At 51.6% G+C, this 15269-nt stretch overlaps 1 protein-coding gene and 1 long non-coding RNA gene across 6 annotated transcripts in view; one reads left to right on the top strand and one right to left on the bottom strand.

Moving 5' to 3' along the window:
* Window positions 1-2274: 2274 nt before the first annotated feature.
* On the bottom strand, window positions 2275-9987 carry LOC136154810 (uncharacterized). Of its 2 annotated transcripts, none has more exons than XR_010660522.1 (4): window positions 9807-9987; window positions 8834-8972; window positions 6061-6148; window positions 2275-2555 (listed from the first exon to the last, which is right to left on the bottom strand). It is a non-coding gene; the product is annotated as an uncharacterized lncRNA (long non-coding RNA). The 2 variants fall into 2 exon arrangements; XR_010660523.1 differs by lacking the exon at window positions 2275-2555 and adding an exon at window positions 4280-4371.
* A 1135-nt stretch (window positions 9988-11122) lies between these two features.
* Window positions 11123-15269, top strand: part of BCORL1 (BCL6 corepressor like 1) — a 61585-nt gene continuing 57438 nt past the window's right edge. The window contains exons 1-2 of one of the 4 annotated variants that reach the window (XM_065916088.1): window positions 11123-11305; window positions 12603-12682. The gene's annotated coding sequence lies outside the window, so the exon portion shown is untranslated. Of the gene's footprint in view, window positions 11306-11911; window positions 12028-12602; window positions 12683-13576; window positions 13687-15269 lie in introns of those variants that run through there. The other 3 variants (XM_065916084.1, XM_065916085.1, XM_065916086.1) reach the window with 3 other exon arrangements.

The raw sequence follows: 15269 nt of genomic DNA, 5'->3' as shown, positions 1-15269 counted from the left end.
CCGTCTCCCAAGTGCTGCGATGTTCCTGCGAGTCTGTGACAGTCACTGTACCCCTGATGTCTCTGCCTCAACTAGGGGCTTGGTCTTTGGAGGTCCTGCACCCAGCCAAGGCCACTGGCATTACACATGTCATTGCTCTTTGATGCTTCACAAGACCCTCTCCCAGGCTCTTGCAAAGCGTCAGGACCATTCTGAACATCAATCAAAAAAATGGGGTCATGGATGGGGAAGCACTTTGTGACCTGCAAAGCCCTCTATAAATGTAAGGGATTATTGCATTGCATCTCATAAAGAGCATTCTGACACTTCAAGGGTTGTAGTTATTTGGATTTTGGCAAACAGGAGTTTACCACATTATGAAATATGTGTGTGTGGGGGGTGTCTGCACAAGTGCATGTTCAGTGATAAGACCCACAGATAGAAACCTACTTGGCCAAGTAACACAAAGAGTCATTTAGACTGTGTAGAGCCATATTGGTAAGTTCACAAGAATTCCCTGGCCTTCTGTCTTTTTCAGTATACTTCTATATAGGTGCTCTCATCAGATTCTCCGCACAACACTATGGCACTGTTAAGTCCCTCCGACTTGAGTTCAGCAGAATAAAGCACACAGTGAGCTTCAAGGAATCTACTTTTGAGACTTGCAGGCTCTGAGAACTTTGCCTGGGAGAAATTTTCAGGCAGAGAAAAACATAGTCTGTGTAGGTCCTGGCAGGGTGCGCGAGACCCATGCCAACTTCTCTCCATTCTCTGACCCCACAGAGCGGCTCTACAATGCCTGCATAACGACCTCCAGACCAAGAAGAAGGCTCTCTTTCAGTCAGTCATTCAATCAACAAACAGTTTTTGAGTGCTTTCCCATCAGTGCCAGGCCTTCTGCTAGACCCTGGGGCAACAAAAGTGAAGAAGCCTTCATTGCTCACCATTCACCTCTTGCCTTGCAAGCAACATGTTTTGTAGCATCTTTCCCCCTTCAGGCTCTCCTTGCTGTTCATTTTATTTGGCGGAGAGAAGCCAGGGCTAATGGCTTTGAATCCAGCCCTGGTTGTTGGGTCTCTGATTGGGCAACAAGGGGCTCCTCTGGAGAGGGCAGTGCTCAGAACATCAAATGGTCTCTCAGACACGTGGCACAGGTATCACAAACCTCCAGAGGAGAAGCAAGCCTGATTCTTTTTTTTTTTTTTTTGTCCACAGCCTTGAAGAGTCAGGAGAAAAATCATGCGATTAGCATTGTGTTGGAACAGCATTCTCACCTCAGGTTTTGTCAGAGCAGACACTCTGGGTCTGGAAGTTCTCTCTGGGCAGTCCGGCTTAGGCTGTCACCTTTTGGTGGGGGCAGTTTTTTTTTAATTAATTAATTAATTTTAATTGGAGGCTAATTACTTTACAATATTGTAGTGGTTTTTGCCATACATTGACATGAATCAGCCATGGGTGTACATGTGTTCCCCATCCTGAGCCCCCTCCCACCTCCCTCCCAATCCCATCCCTCAGGGTCATCCCAGTGCACCAGCCCCAAGCACCCTGTCTCATGCACCGAACCTGGACTGGCGATTTGTTTCACATATGATAATATACATGTTTCAATGCTATTCTCTCAAATCAACCCACCCTCGCCTTCTCCCAGAGAGTCCAAAAGTCTGTTGTTTACATCTGTGTCTCTTTTGCTGTCTCACATATAGGGTCATTGTTACCATCTTTCTACATTCCATATGTATGCATTAATATACTGTATTGGTGTTTTTCTTTCTGACTTACTTCGCTCTGTATAATAGGCTCCAGTTTCATCCACCTCATTAGAACTGATTCAAATGAATTCATTTTAATGGCTGAGTAATATTCCATTGTGTATATGTACCACTGCTTTCTTATCCATTCATCTGCTGATGGACATCTAGGTCGCTTCCATGTCCCGGCTATTGTAAACAGTGCTGCAATGAACATTGGGGTGCACGTGTCTCTTTCAGTTCTGGTTTCCTCAGTGTGTATGCCCAGCAGTGGGATTGCTGGGTCATGTGGTGGTTCTATTTCCAGTTTTTTAGGGAATCTCCACACTGTTCTCTATAGTGGCTGTCCTAGTTTGCATTTGGTGGGGGCAGTTAAAGGACTGTCTTATTGGTCCCCGGTACATAGCCATGTGCACCCTTGGTGGGGAAATTCTAGTTGGCTAACTAACTAGAACATTGAAGCCGAATGATTTTCTGGATTTTGGAGTTTGCCAATTTAAACATTTTATTTATTTATTTATTTTTGGCTGTGCTGGGTCTTCATTGCTGCAAGGGCTTTTCTTTAGTTGTGGCGAGCGGGGGTTACTCTCCAGTTGTGGTGTGCGGGCTTCTCGTTGCAGTGGCTTCTCTTGTTGTGGAGCACAGGCTCTGGGCTTCAGCAGTTGCAGCACATGAGCTCAGCAGTGGCGGCTCCCAGGCTCCACTAGAGCACAGGCTCAGTAGCTGTGATACACGGGCTTAACTACTCCATGGCATGTGGGATCTTCCCGGACCAGGACTGAACCTGTGTCTCTGGCACTGGCAGGTGAATTCTTTACCACTGAGCCACTAGGGAAACCCGGAATTAGCCAATTTAGTAAAAGTTAATTTTCAACTCCTTTCTTATTTAGCTTCTTGGTGTGGAAAAGCTTTCTGACATGTATGAGCCCACTTCCCAGATTGTGAGTAGAGTTTAATGAGCAACTCAATAGAATCTACCCAACAGGGTGTCTTGCAGGGATTTGCCATCAGTGAATCCCAAACTGGGGTCCCTGAACCCATTAATAGCCTGAGAGAGAATCAATGAATTACGCTGGTATTTCATAAGGTCTAGTGAAACATACCAGCAGGTGGTTGCAGAGGTTAACTACAAAGGAGAGTGTTTTTGACTTTGGCCAGAATTAAATGACTTTGGTGTGACTAGCTTGGGCTGATCTGAAGTTCTGGCCCAATTTTATATGTATCTGCTATATTATTCAATGAAAAATTATTACTTAAAATATATCCCATTTAAGTCGATAATTTTTTAATATTTATTTTTGATTCGGTTTATTTATTTGACTGAGCTGGGTGGGTCTTAGTTGCGGTATGCAGGATATTTAGTTGCAGCATGAGGACTCTTAGTTGTGGCATGTAGGATCTAGTTCCCTGACCAGGACTCAAACTCAGGCTCCCTGCATTGGGAGCATGCAGTCTTAGTCACTGGACCACCAGGAGATAAATATTTTGAATACAGAGGGTTAAGAACACAGACTCTGAAACCAGACTGCCTGGATTCAGATCCCAACTTCAAAACTTAGTAGCTGGGAGTGGATAAACAAATTGTGGTGTATTCATTCTACAGAATATTATTCAGTCATAAAAAGGGATGAGGATACATGCTTCAGTGCAGAGGAACCTCAATAACATGATACTGAAATGAAAGAAGATAGAAACAAAAAGCCACATATTATATGGTTTCACTTAAATGAAATATTCTGAATAGGTAAATCTGTAGAAACAGAAAGCAGATGGGAAGTAGCCAGAGTCTGGGGGGAGGTCAAAAGGGGAGCAATTTTTTAACAGGTATGGAGTTTCATTTTGGGGTGATGAAAATGTTTTGGAACTAGGCAGAGGAGGTTGTTGCACAATACTGTGAATGTACTAAATGCCAGGCAATTGCATACTTTATTATTTTTCAGTGTTGAATTTATTGTTAATGCCAACATTGACTAATATTTTCTATATTTCTAATTTTTTAATATGGAATGTTTTTATAGAGCATTTGTTTTTTTGTTTTTTACTGAAGTATAGGTAATTTACAGTATTTTGATAGTTTCAAATGTACACCAAGTATATTGGTTATACACACACATATATATTCTTTTAAAGATTCTTTTCCATTGTCGATTTTTATAAGATATTAAGTAGTTTCCTGTGCTATACAGTAGGTCCTTGCTGTTTACCTATTTTACATATAGTAGTGTGTATATGTTAATCCCTAATTACTAATTTATTCCCCCCTCCACACTGCATTGCACACATTAGTTAATTTAGGGACTTTCCAGGTGGTCCAGTGGTTAAGACTCTGGGCATCCACTGCAGAGGGAGTGGGTTTAATCCCAGGTCAGGGAATTAAGATCCCACATGCCATGCAAAAAGTAAAATAAAACAAAGTTGTTTCTTTATGTTATGTAAATTTAACCTCCATTTAAAAAACTTACTAGGACTTCACCAGTGGTTAAGATTCTGCCTTCCAGTGCAGAGGTCATGGGTTCAATCCCTGGTCAAGGAACTAAAATACCACATGGCATGGGGGGTTGTCAAAAAAAAAGTTACTACTTTGAAAGCAAGTAACTGAACTTTGAGCAAGTCACTGAACCTTTATGTGCTTCAATTTCTTCATCTGTAAAAGGAGAAAATGATGATATTTACCTTAAGAAGTTATACTGAGTTATTATTTGTAAAATCCTTGCAACAGTGTGCAGCACACACTAAGTTACATGTGTTTAAAATGGGGCCTGTGAAGAGAAAATTCATAAAACCTTTGGCAGTGAAAATTTGGGGGGTCCCTGGGTGAAAATGAAAATGGAAAGAGTGCTCAATGTCTTTCAAGGGGTCGTCTAGGAATCCTCTGGTTCCAACTTCCCGGTAGCGACTATTGGAAATTCAGAGTATAAGAGTCCACCTCAGATCTATTCAATTAAAGCCCAGGTGGGTGGGTGCCTTGGAATCTGAATTTTGACAGCACCACCCACAAGACTTGTGTATATTAAATTTGAGAAATTTTGGTGTTGGTATTTTTAAGAATATATATTTATTTACTTGGTGGCACTGGGTCTTAGTTGTGACATGCGGGGTTATTTTTTTTTTTTAGGTGTGGCACCTGTGATCTTTTATTTATTTATTTTTTTAGAGACAAATTTAGGAACTGTAGTTGGCATTTCTTTTTAAAATTTATTTATTTTTTGAATTTTATTTAATTGGAGGATAGTTACAACATTGTGATGGCCTCTGCCAAACATCAACATGAATGGGCCATAGGCATACCTGTGACCCCTCCCTCCTGAAACCCCTCCTACCTCCCTCCCCACTCCAGGTTGTCATGGAGCACCTGCTTTGGGTTCCCCTAGTTATTCAGAAAACTCCCACTGGCTATTTATTTTACATATGATAATATGTACATGTTTCAATGCTATTCTCTCAAATCATCCCACCCTCTCCTTCTCCTCTTGTGTACAAACGGCTGCTATTTATGTCAGCCTTTTATTTTTTATTTTTTTTTTATGTCAGCCTTTTAGATGCAGCATGTGAACTCATAGTTGAGGCATGTGGGATCTAGTTCTCTGACCAGGGATTGAACCCGAGCCTCCTGAATTGGGAGCATGGAGTCTTAGCCACTGGACCACCAGGACCACTGGAGAAGTCCTGGTATGAGCATTTAAACTGAGTAGGTACTGAAGGGAGAACACTGGCTTTCTAGCTTTAAAAAAAAAAAATCTAAATCCCAGGTCTCAACCTGTCTTTTTTATCTTGTGACTGCCTTCCCAAAATGGACAATTCTTCCTCTGGAGCCCCTTGAAGTTTAATGAGCAAGAACAGACACACAAGAATACATATAAACACACAGTCCTGAAATAAGCATGGTATCTTTACCAAGTTATCTATAGTAACAAAACCATGTGCTTACTCTAGTTTGCTAATGTCGGAAGTGCTATGCTGGGCTGTGCAGAGGACATAGTAACACATGGCCCTTGCCCTCCAGATATTTGCAAATTCTAAGAGAGAAGATGGTTACTGAAAAGGTTGGGGTATCCTGGGGGTGGATGATTTGAGAAGTGTGGTGTACAGGGGGGGAGGTTGAGGGGGGTGGGAAATGATAGAGTGTGGGTGAGACTTGAAGGGTCCCATGCCCCCACTGAACACCTACGGTCAAACAATCCCAAAGTATTCCTGGAGTGCTGCCTCCTCAAACACTGCTGGGCATTGTGGGGGATGCACCTTCTATGCCTATGACAAGGTGCCTGCCCTCAGATGGAGAGGTAGAACTAGGGCACAGAACACAGAAAAGAACTAACTGTTAAGCAGGGCTTACCTATGGGGTCAAGAGTTCAGAGGCAAAAGCGTTCAGGGAAAGCTTCATGGAAGTGGGGCTTGAAGGATTTGGCCAGGTGAACGGTGTCCTGTAGGTACACAGATAGGGGTGAGAATAGCATGTGTAGCTTCAGCAGGGCACGTCAATCTCGGGTCAGCATCCCCAAGCCAACACAGAACCACCACTACAACCAGAGGAATGCACCGCTCCAGGAACTGCAATTTGGGGAGTTCCCACCGAATGTGGGCCTCTGGGCTGAGAACTGTTCCTGAGCTTCTTCAGCCTCTTTGGAGGAAGAGGTAATAGTTTGACTGACTGAAAAGTCTAACTACATTTTATTCCATTCTCCTCTTCAAAAATACACCTCTCTTTTTCTCTGTGTTCAGGTTGTGACTTTTATTTCCAGGCTTGAATTCAGCAGGTGTTCCCAAGTTCTGAACTCTTTAAAAACTCCTCACGTTAAACACAATAACCAGAAAACTATTATGGGATGTCCACTGGAGGTCAGGCACTTTATGAAGTACTTAAGATACAGAACTCATTTGACCGTTGAAACATTTTCAGGAGATATTTATTAGGTCCCATGTTATACATGAGGAAACTGAGGCTCAGAAAAAGTGGAGTGTCCAAAGTAATATCGCTAGGAAGTGGCAGAGTCAGGATTCAAACCACATCTGTCTAACTTCAGAGACTGTATGAAACCACTAAATGGGAAGAGAAAGACTGAAAAGGACCAAGATTTAAACCTGAGTGTTTAATGTTTTTTTCCCTTTTTTTGGTTGAGTGGCATGCGGGATCTTAGTTCCTAGACCAGGGATCGGACCCACGCTCCCTGTAGTGGAAGCTTGTGACTCTAACCAGTGGACCACCGGAGAATTCTGCTAAAACTGAGTCCTTAATAACTGGCTAGGAGGAAAACCAACTCTGGGCCTCAGTTTCCCCACTACAAAATAAAGAGGTTGGATTAGATCATCCATTCATTCACTTAACAAACACTTCTTGAGGGCCAACTCCATGCCAGGGTGGACAACATTGGTAAGGGAGGACAGAGGCTGTGATACACAGATGAGAAATACTGGGTTCCTTCATCCAAGGAAGGGAAAATCTGGTTGGAAAGATAGATAGGCAGAGCATAGAAGTGCTAAGTAAAGGGACCAATTCAGAACTGTGGGGTCAGGGAGTGGGGGAGAAGAGGTGGCAGGAAAGAGCAGGCTTGAGTCATGGTTGAGTGCCATTTCAACAAGCTGAGAAGGGCATAGACAAAGCTGAGGGAACAGTCAAGGAAGCGCTGGTCTTGTCCAAGGAATGCCAAGAGGGCCAGTTTGGTGAGAACAGAAGCCCTGTGAGGGACATGGAAGGAAAGAAGGCTGGAATCAAACCAGGGAGGGCCCTGAAAGTTAGGTGAGGACTCATGGACTTGATTTTGTTGGCAGCCAGCAGTCGCAGCCAGTTTTTCAGGAGGGCAGTTGATTTCTTAGAGTTCCTTCCACCTCTAACACTGTCTGTTTGATTAAGAACCTTGTTAAGTGCCTAGGAGTCTTCAGGAAGGGAGGAGGCTTGATCTGGAGAGGGCTCTGGGGTGATTTTAGCCCCCTTCCTCATTTCCCGCCCCCCGCCCCGCAGCTATAAAATCCAGAAAGATTGTTAGTTGTTTACAGAGTTAAGTTTAACCAGACACACTGTCTCCCCATCTAGACCCGGGGCTCTGAGAGGGCAGAGACCAGGCCTTCCTCAGCTGCAGTGAGCTGCTGGAATGCATCTCCAGCAGCAACCTGTGGCAATAAGGTGCATTTGAAATTTATACGAATACCGGCAATGAATTGCTCTCTGTGGCCCTACCCAGAAGATAAGTGAAACACTGGAAAGCACATAGTGTGTGTAACTCACAGTCAGTCTAGTACCAGCCCCATTCTTTCCCCAGATTTGCAAGTCCCTTTCTGAACCCTGATCTCCTCTGGTCTGCTTTCAAGTAGGGTGACTTAGCATGAGTCCTTTGACAGGCTTGAGACCCTAGGTTCCAAACCTGACTTCACCTTCAACTGACTTCACCTTCAACTGCAGGGACTGAAGGGATGACCAGAAGCTGCAAATCTGCTTCATTCTGACACTCTAAAGATCTAAACCACTGGGATTTTATTGTTGTTGTTGTCATAGGACTGGGCTGTTTTACCAGAGAGACAAGGCCTATGATTGCAGAACAAAGCAGAGAATTGAAGCAATTATCCTATGAATTTAGCCAGAGGTTTGGTTTGGGGCCTAAATTACCCTGGGACACCCCCCCCCCTCAATGCCCTGTTTTGTCTGGTCAGCTCACAAAGACAGGGCTCAGGCCAGTGTCACCCCTAAATCTCCGTGCCACATCTAGGGGGGCTGGTGGTGCCAACGCTAATAATAACAACTCTTGTATGAGCCTAGTAGTTTACAGTGTACAAAATTATTTCCCATCCATTATTTCATTTGATGCTCAGGTGTGTGCCTGTGAGGGAAGTATGACAGGTGCATTGATTTCTATATTTTAGAGCATGGGGAAGACCCAAAACACATTACCTGGCACAGGGCTTGCACTGCTTACATTCTAGGGCTTGCCTGAGGTCCCACTGCTAGCTATCGACAAGACAGAACTGGGATGGGATTCTTAGAACTCTCCAAACAATCCTCTTTCCATTACAACAAGCTGCCTCTCTGAGTCCAGCTGTTATTGATGGGAGAAACAACTAGAAAAACAAATCTGCCTGAAAGGGAATATTTTTGACATGAAATGGAGGCCCCATACCATATTAAAAGGAGCTCCATATGTGGAAACAGGACTACTGAGGTTGAATCCTGGTTCGGGCATTCACTAGCCATGTGACCTTCAGCTAGCTGCGCAGAGCCGCTCCTGGCCTCAGTTTCCTCAATTAAAAAATCAAGAGCTGCAGTGAGAAACAAATGAAATAACACAACTGAAAGGGCTTTGTAAACACTCCGATGTTGTACAAAGATAAGGTATTATGATGATGATATTGTGGTTCTAGCCTCAAATAAAATAATCATTTAAATCTACATTCTTTACAAGGTTTCCCACAACTCTCCCTACCCTGCTCCTTGGTTTCCCATCATCTCCTGCAGGGCAGGAAGTGTGGCCCCCAACAGGAAAGGGCTCAGAAAAGCTAAAGCTTCAGCCAGGAAATAACCATCTTGCCCCAACCTTCATTTCACCAGATAAATGATGCAGCCAAATGGTGAGACACAAACGAGAGGGAATGGAGATGTCCAAAATCCATCTCAGCCTCAAACCAAGGAACAAAGTAGCCCTAAGGCCCTAAGGGCCTTAAGAGATGTGGAGATGCAGTAATTACCGGGTTAATTAAAATCACTGAAGACGGCCAATGTGAATCAAAGCAGAATTGGTGGGGTCTGCGTTATCAGGCCTGATAGAGGCAATTTCCCCCCTTTAAGAATGCATTCTGAGTTCATATATTGATTAGCTTAAACAATCATTTCCAAATCTTCACTTTCCCTTGGTGCAACTAAGGCCAAGCACTTTTTAATGTACGTGCGTGCGGTGCATGGCAGGGTGGGAGCGGTCAAGTAAAACAGCTAGTGAAGAGGTTCCCCCAAGCAAAGCAAAATGGCAAGCAGTCTGTCCTCACCACTGGCAATAGATTTTGAGGTTGGTGAGGACAAGCAAGAGGGGTCGCAGAACGCCAGGCCTCAAAAGCAAAACCACTTCAGCCTTCATGCTTGCCCTCCTCCACAGTACTCACGCGCATCCTTCAAACCAGGTGAGGCAGGCATACCAGGCAAGTTTCAACTGCCATCTCTAAAGTCCTTCCAAAGGAGAGAAGACACCCCATAGCTTAGGGATGGAACCTCTGGGCCTAGGACAAAGGCAGGGGGGCGGGGAGAAGGAGGAGGAAGACATTAATCCTGCTGGGCTTCCTTTTAGTCCAAATGACCCTCTGGCTTCCTTAGTATAGATAAATATATAATAAATAATATCAATATATCTGCACATAAAGATTTTTTTCAAATTCCTGCTATTCATTTCACATTCCGTTGACAATAATGCCCTGAACCCTCCAGGAACTGCCGGGCACCTCCCCTAATACCCTCTAGGTTGAGGCCGTGCCTTTGAAGTCCCCACCAGGGACTCAGGGCTGGAGCTGCTAAGAAACACCCAAAGACTGAAAGCAAGAAGGCCGGCAGCTTGAGATCCATCGCAAGCTGCTCTCCTCCTGAGTTAATGTAAAGTCATCAGAGTTCCAGTGTGGACCGCAGACTTCTCAGCCCTTCAGTCCCGGGGATAGCCTGGGATGTAAACACGTAGGAGGATTTATTCCTTTAGCCAGGAAAGGAGTCGTTAGGGTAAAGGGTAAGGGTCAAGGGGTTCAGTTTGGTGTCTGAGGAGCCCAGAGAAAGCGGGCAGAAGCTGAATCCTCTTCGAGCCAGGTTTTCGGCCCGAGTCGAGCAGGCTTCCCCCTTTACAGACCTTTCGCCCCCTCCTCCTTCCTCCCTCCGGCCTCTCACTCCCGCCGCCCCCCCACCCCCATGTCTCCACGCCCAGGCCGGGGGCTGCCCTTTGAGGTCTGCCTAGGGAGGTTTGCAGCCGGGGCGGTTGCCACGAAGGGTGGGACGCCCCGGAGACGCGACGCGAGACAGCGAGCCCCGGCATTTTCCCTTCCCCAGCACCTGTCCCACTTCGGCGCCGGGGCTGGGGCTGCACCCGCGGGCGGCCTCGGTGCCCAAGCGTCGGAGCCACGCACCGAGGTCGCCCGGGTTAGGGAAGTGGGGGGCCGGGGGAGGGGCGGGGCGTCCGGCGGGGGCGCCCCCCACCCCGCGCACGCAAGACCCTAACCACCACCCGCTTACACAGAGGCTAAACCGAGAGAGAGAGAGTCACACAGAAAGCTCGAGCGAAAACGCTTGCTCTCCGACCCCGAGCGGCGTTGCTCGCCCCCCCTCCTTCCTGGAGCCAAGGGCTGGCCGGGGAAGGTGGCTCCGTTCTTCCCCCGTGGCCAGTGCGGGGTCTGCGGCTGCCTGGCGAGGTTCCGGCTTCCCCGGGGCTGGCAGGGGGAGCCCCGAGAACTGCAGGCCCGCCCCCCCTTCCTCCTCCTCCTTCCCCTCCTCCCCCACGTGTCCTCCCAGAGCCCAGCGGCCTGATCCCAGCACCCCCCGCCACCTCCCTCCTCCTCGCGCTTCGCCCGCTTCCCCGGCAGCGTGGAGAAGAGCAAAGTTGCGACAGCCGGCGAGGGGCTCTGCCCAGGTGAAGGGGGCGCCGTGGGAGGCGGGGGACGGCGCGGCCCTGCGGCGGGGGCGGAGGGGAGATAAAGAAACTTGCTTTCCGCCGCCCCCACCCCGCGCGGGTTCGGATCTTGCGTGGACCCAGCCCTCGTGGCGAGACGCGGCAACGCCGCCGGGACCGAGGCCGGCACCGGGACCGGGACCCGGACCGCGCGCCCGAGTCGGCTCGGCGGGCGCAGGCAGCGGGCCAGGCCGGCACCCAGGCAAGGGCGGGGTGGGTGGCCGTACACCGGACCGAACCGGGGACTCCGGTGGCCTGGGCGCGGGCCGAACCCGGACCGGGCCGAGTTGGGTGGCGAAGTAGGACGTGGATTCGGGGGCGGGGCGCGGCGGGAGGGGGAAACCAGGCCCGGCAGGACTGGCCTGGGCGTGGGGGCGGGGGGCGAGTTCGGGGCACTTGCTGGGCTCGGGACCGAGCGGTAGGGCGGGGCGGTGCTAGGGGCTGGGCCCGGCTCGCGGGGAGAGGGCGAGGGGAGGGGGGGCTGGGGGTGGAGTAGGGGCGTGGAGTTGGGAGCGGGGTCTGGCCTCGGCCGGGGGCGAAGGTAGATCGGCGGGGCCGCCAGCAAAGGGAGGGAGGCCCGTGGTAGCGCGGCGGCGGCGAAGGCCAGCTTCCGCGGAGTTTGTGCCCGGGCTTCCCGGGCTCCGGCCGCCTCACGCGCACAAATGGGGCTAGGGGATTGACTGGTAAGCAACTACGAGTGTTAGACGGTGTTCGGCGGCGATTCCGGGAAAAGCGCGGAGAGACACTGTCTGCAATTATGCCGCACACCACCTCCCCCCCCCCCCCGCAACCTCTTTAGCATCTGGATTCTGCTCTCAGGGGGCCGCGGACCCTCCCCGCCACAACCTTTTCACTCTCCAGCACTCCCACCGCCTCCCCCGCCTTACTCGGCCATCTGACTCTCCTAGGGGTGTGTGTTTGGGGGTGGACGACCGCGGGGGGTGGGTATACTTTTCCTCTCGCGGCGGCAGCCTGGTTCCTATCTTTATTCCTACATGTAGCGTCGCTTCGAGTCGCATGGACATTGGGGTTTAGATAATTTACCCCAACTAACGCCCCCCTCCCCAAGCGATTTGATGGCTTTTAAGGAAGAGGCCGAATCTCTGGATTTCCACGCGTGGGATGAGGTTTGAGTATTGGGATTCTCCCCCAGCTCACTTCCAGTACCAACCCCTCTTTCCTTGTGAGCCATTTCCACGGGCATCCGAACTCGAGGGGAGGAACAGCAGTGTTAATGTGTTTCTCTGTCTCTACACAGGGTCGGCGTGGCCAAGGACGGCTGGTCTCGGAGGAAAAGTAGCCACCAGTCCAACTCGGGTCGCCCCCACTATTACTTAGGTGAGGGGGGGCAACGCTAAAGAAGGGGATACTGGTGGGTAAGGGCCCAGTATAAGGGAGGGGGCTGGGTAGTCGCCCCCGAGGGACTCCCTTTCTTGGCGGGGAGGGAGACGCGAGCCCCGGCTTCAAGGGAGGGGTTCCGGGGAGGGAGATGAGGGGTGGCGACGAGGGGGGGCGGGAAGAAGGGGGGAGTCACGCCCTGCCAGCAAGGGGAGCCTCCCTCAGGCCCCTGGGAGAAGGGGACTGAATGCGTCTGCTCTGTACTGCTGGGCAGGGGAGATCGGGGGTCTCCGGATTTGCACACTGGATCCAGCACCGGTGGCCTGAGAAAGTCAGGTCGGGGCATAAGGTGGAGAGCGTTGGAAGAAAGAGAGAAATCCCTGACCATGGTGCACTGATCTTTTCCCTTCCTCAACCTCCCCCTTGGTGGGGCGTACGGTGGGGGGGGGGCGTGGGGCTCCTGCAGCCCCTCGAATTGAGCACCTTCGCCTCTCCTGGGAGTCTAGCTTTTTGCCCGGCTTGCTGCAGCCACCGCTGCCTCCCTCTCCGGAATCTGCTCGGTCCTCGCAGCGATCCCCTCCTCCTCCCCTCCCCTCCCAGTGTCAACGGGGCTGCTTGGCTCTGCCCCCTTCGCCGCCGCTTGCTCCCTGCTTTCGTCCCTCCCTCTCTTGCTTGCTCCCTCCCTTCGCCTCCTCCTCCCTATTCCTCCCCCCGGGCAGGCGGCATTCTGGGAGTTGTAGTCCCGCAGAGCGGGGGCCGGCGCCACCCGCGAACCCGACCGGACTCCACTTCCCGTCGAGCCCTGCGACCGGCACCCACTCCACCAGGCTTCGCTCGCACACACAGACACACACACACACCGCTCTCCCCCTCACTCTTTCGCTCGCCGCGGCTGCTGCCAGTGTGTGGCTCTGTCTCTCCTCCGCTTTGCTGAGCCCTCCCTTCTTCCTCTCAGTTCCTAGAGTCCGACCGCCGCCGCCGCCGCCGAGAGAGAGGAGAAGGAGGTCGGTGGCAATAAGGGGCGGAGGGGGCATCAGATCGGGGCAGTATTAGGCGGGTGGTGGCTCTGAAGGGGTTAGAGGGAGTCCGGGTGGCGGCCTGAGCCTCCCCGCGGAGCCGAGTCGGGAACAGGTGCGTCTTTTTTTTCTCTCCCCCAACCCTTCCACCCCTTTTGACTCCCCAGCTTTCTCATATCCCCCACCCGCTCCTTTCTACCTCAAGCCTTTCCCCAACCCTGTCCCTTCTTCGCCCCGCGGCCGCTCTGCTTGTCCCCCGGGGGCGCCGTCCTCTTCGTGTCCCCGGACGTAGCGCTCCCTGGAGCTCAATCTGCCCTCGCCCCTCCCTTTGGGACAGCTCCCCTCCACTTCCCACCTTCGTACCCCATCCGTGCCATACCCTACCCCCTCCTCACCCCTTCTCCCCTTAGCCAGGTGAGACTTGTTCACCACGATCCGAGAGTCTTCTTCCCGGCTGGGCGGGGGTCTCCATGGAAACGGGGGTCTGGTTGATCCTGGGGGGGAAACCATTGGAATTACCCCACTCCTCGGAAAGGGAGGTGGAGGCATCGGTCTTGTTAACTACCTGGCCCCAACCCCCTGCTCCGAGGATCCGACCATCCGAAGGGAGGCTAGCCAGCAGGGCAGGGCGAGAAAGGGCTTGTTTTTTTTTTTTTTTTTTTTGAGGGGGGGGCTGTCCGTGATGAAGTCCTGAAGAGACCAGGAGAAAATACCCTCCAACCTCAGAGGGGAGGTGCGACGGGTGCTCTGAAGGGCTGCTTTCTCCCTGGTGTCGGGGTGCAGGAACCGTAGGGTAAGGGGTACCCCTAGGTGGCGGCGGGGCCTGGGTTCGGGAGTGGGAGTGCTGTGATGGGGGCAGGGGCAATTATCCGAGTCCCTGGAAAAAAGGCGGGGGATGACTTCGGAGCGCCCTGGCTCCGCTGCCCTCGCTGTAGGGGCGGGGGCCGCCGGGCCGGGCGCGGCGGGGAGGGGGCTTAAATTGAAGGAGGATGAGATGGGGGTAATTCATACTAGCCCTGGCAAGCCAGGGGGGAGATCCCGGCGTGCAAGCTCTCCATCCGCTTCGCGCCAGGCCTGAAGGCGAGGGGTCTGAGAGCAAAGCCGAGGACTGCAAGGAGGGAGGCTCCGGTTACGGGGCCGGGTTTCGGGATCAGGGGCAATCCCTCAGCCCTTGGGGAAGGAGGGAGAGGGATGGCCACGAACCCCAGGGCTCCCCCACCCCGGGTCCTGAGGGGCGTGAGGAACGGACAGCAGGCCCGGCGGAGCTGGATTCGAACAGATCGCAGCTGGGGAGTGCGGGGGGGCTTAGTGGTGGGCTTCGGGGGGAGCAGTCCCGCGGCGGGGCGGGCGGGCGGGGCGTGGGGCTCCGGCGGGCGGCGGGGCGGGGCCGGGGCGGCGCTGCTGCCGCCGCCGCCGCTGCCGCCGCCGCTGCTGCTCCTGCTGGGGCCGCCGCCGCCGTTGCCGCCGCCGCCGCCGCTTCTGGGCGGGGAACGGAGGCCAAAGGGAGTCCCGTGCCGGAGCAGAGGGCGCCGGCGGCGAGCGGTGGGGAGGGGGCCGGACTGGGGGCGGGG

This window comes from Muntiacus reevesi, chromosome X (genome assembly GCF_963930625.1).
Source record: "Muntiacus reevesi chromosome X, mMunRee1.1, whole genome shotgun sequence".
NCBI classification, from domain to species: Eukaryota; Metazoa; Chordata; class Mammalia; order Artiodactyla; family Cervidae; genus Muntiacus; species Muntiacus reevesi.
This window is presented reverse-complemented; position numbering and strand designations above follow the sequence as displayed.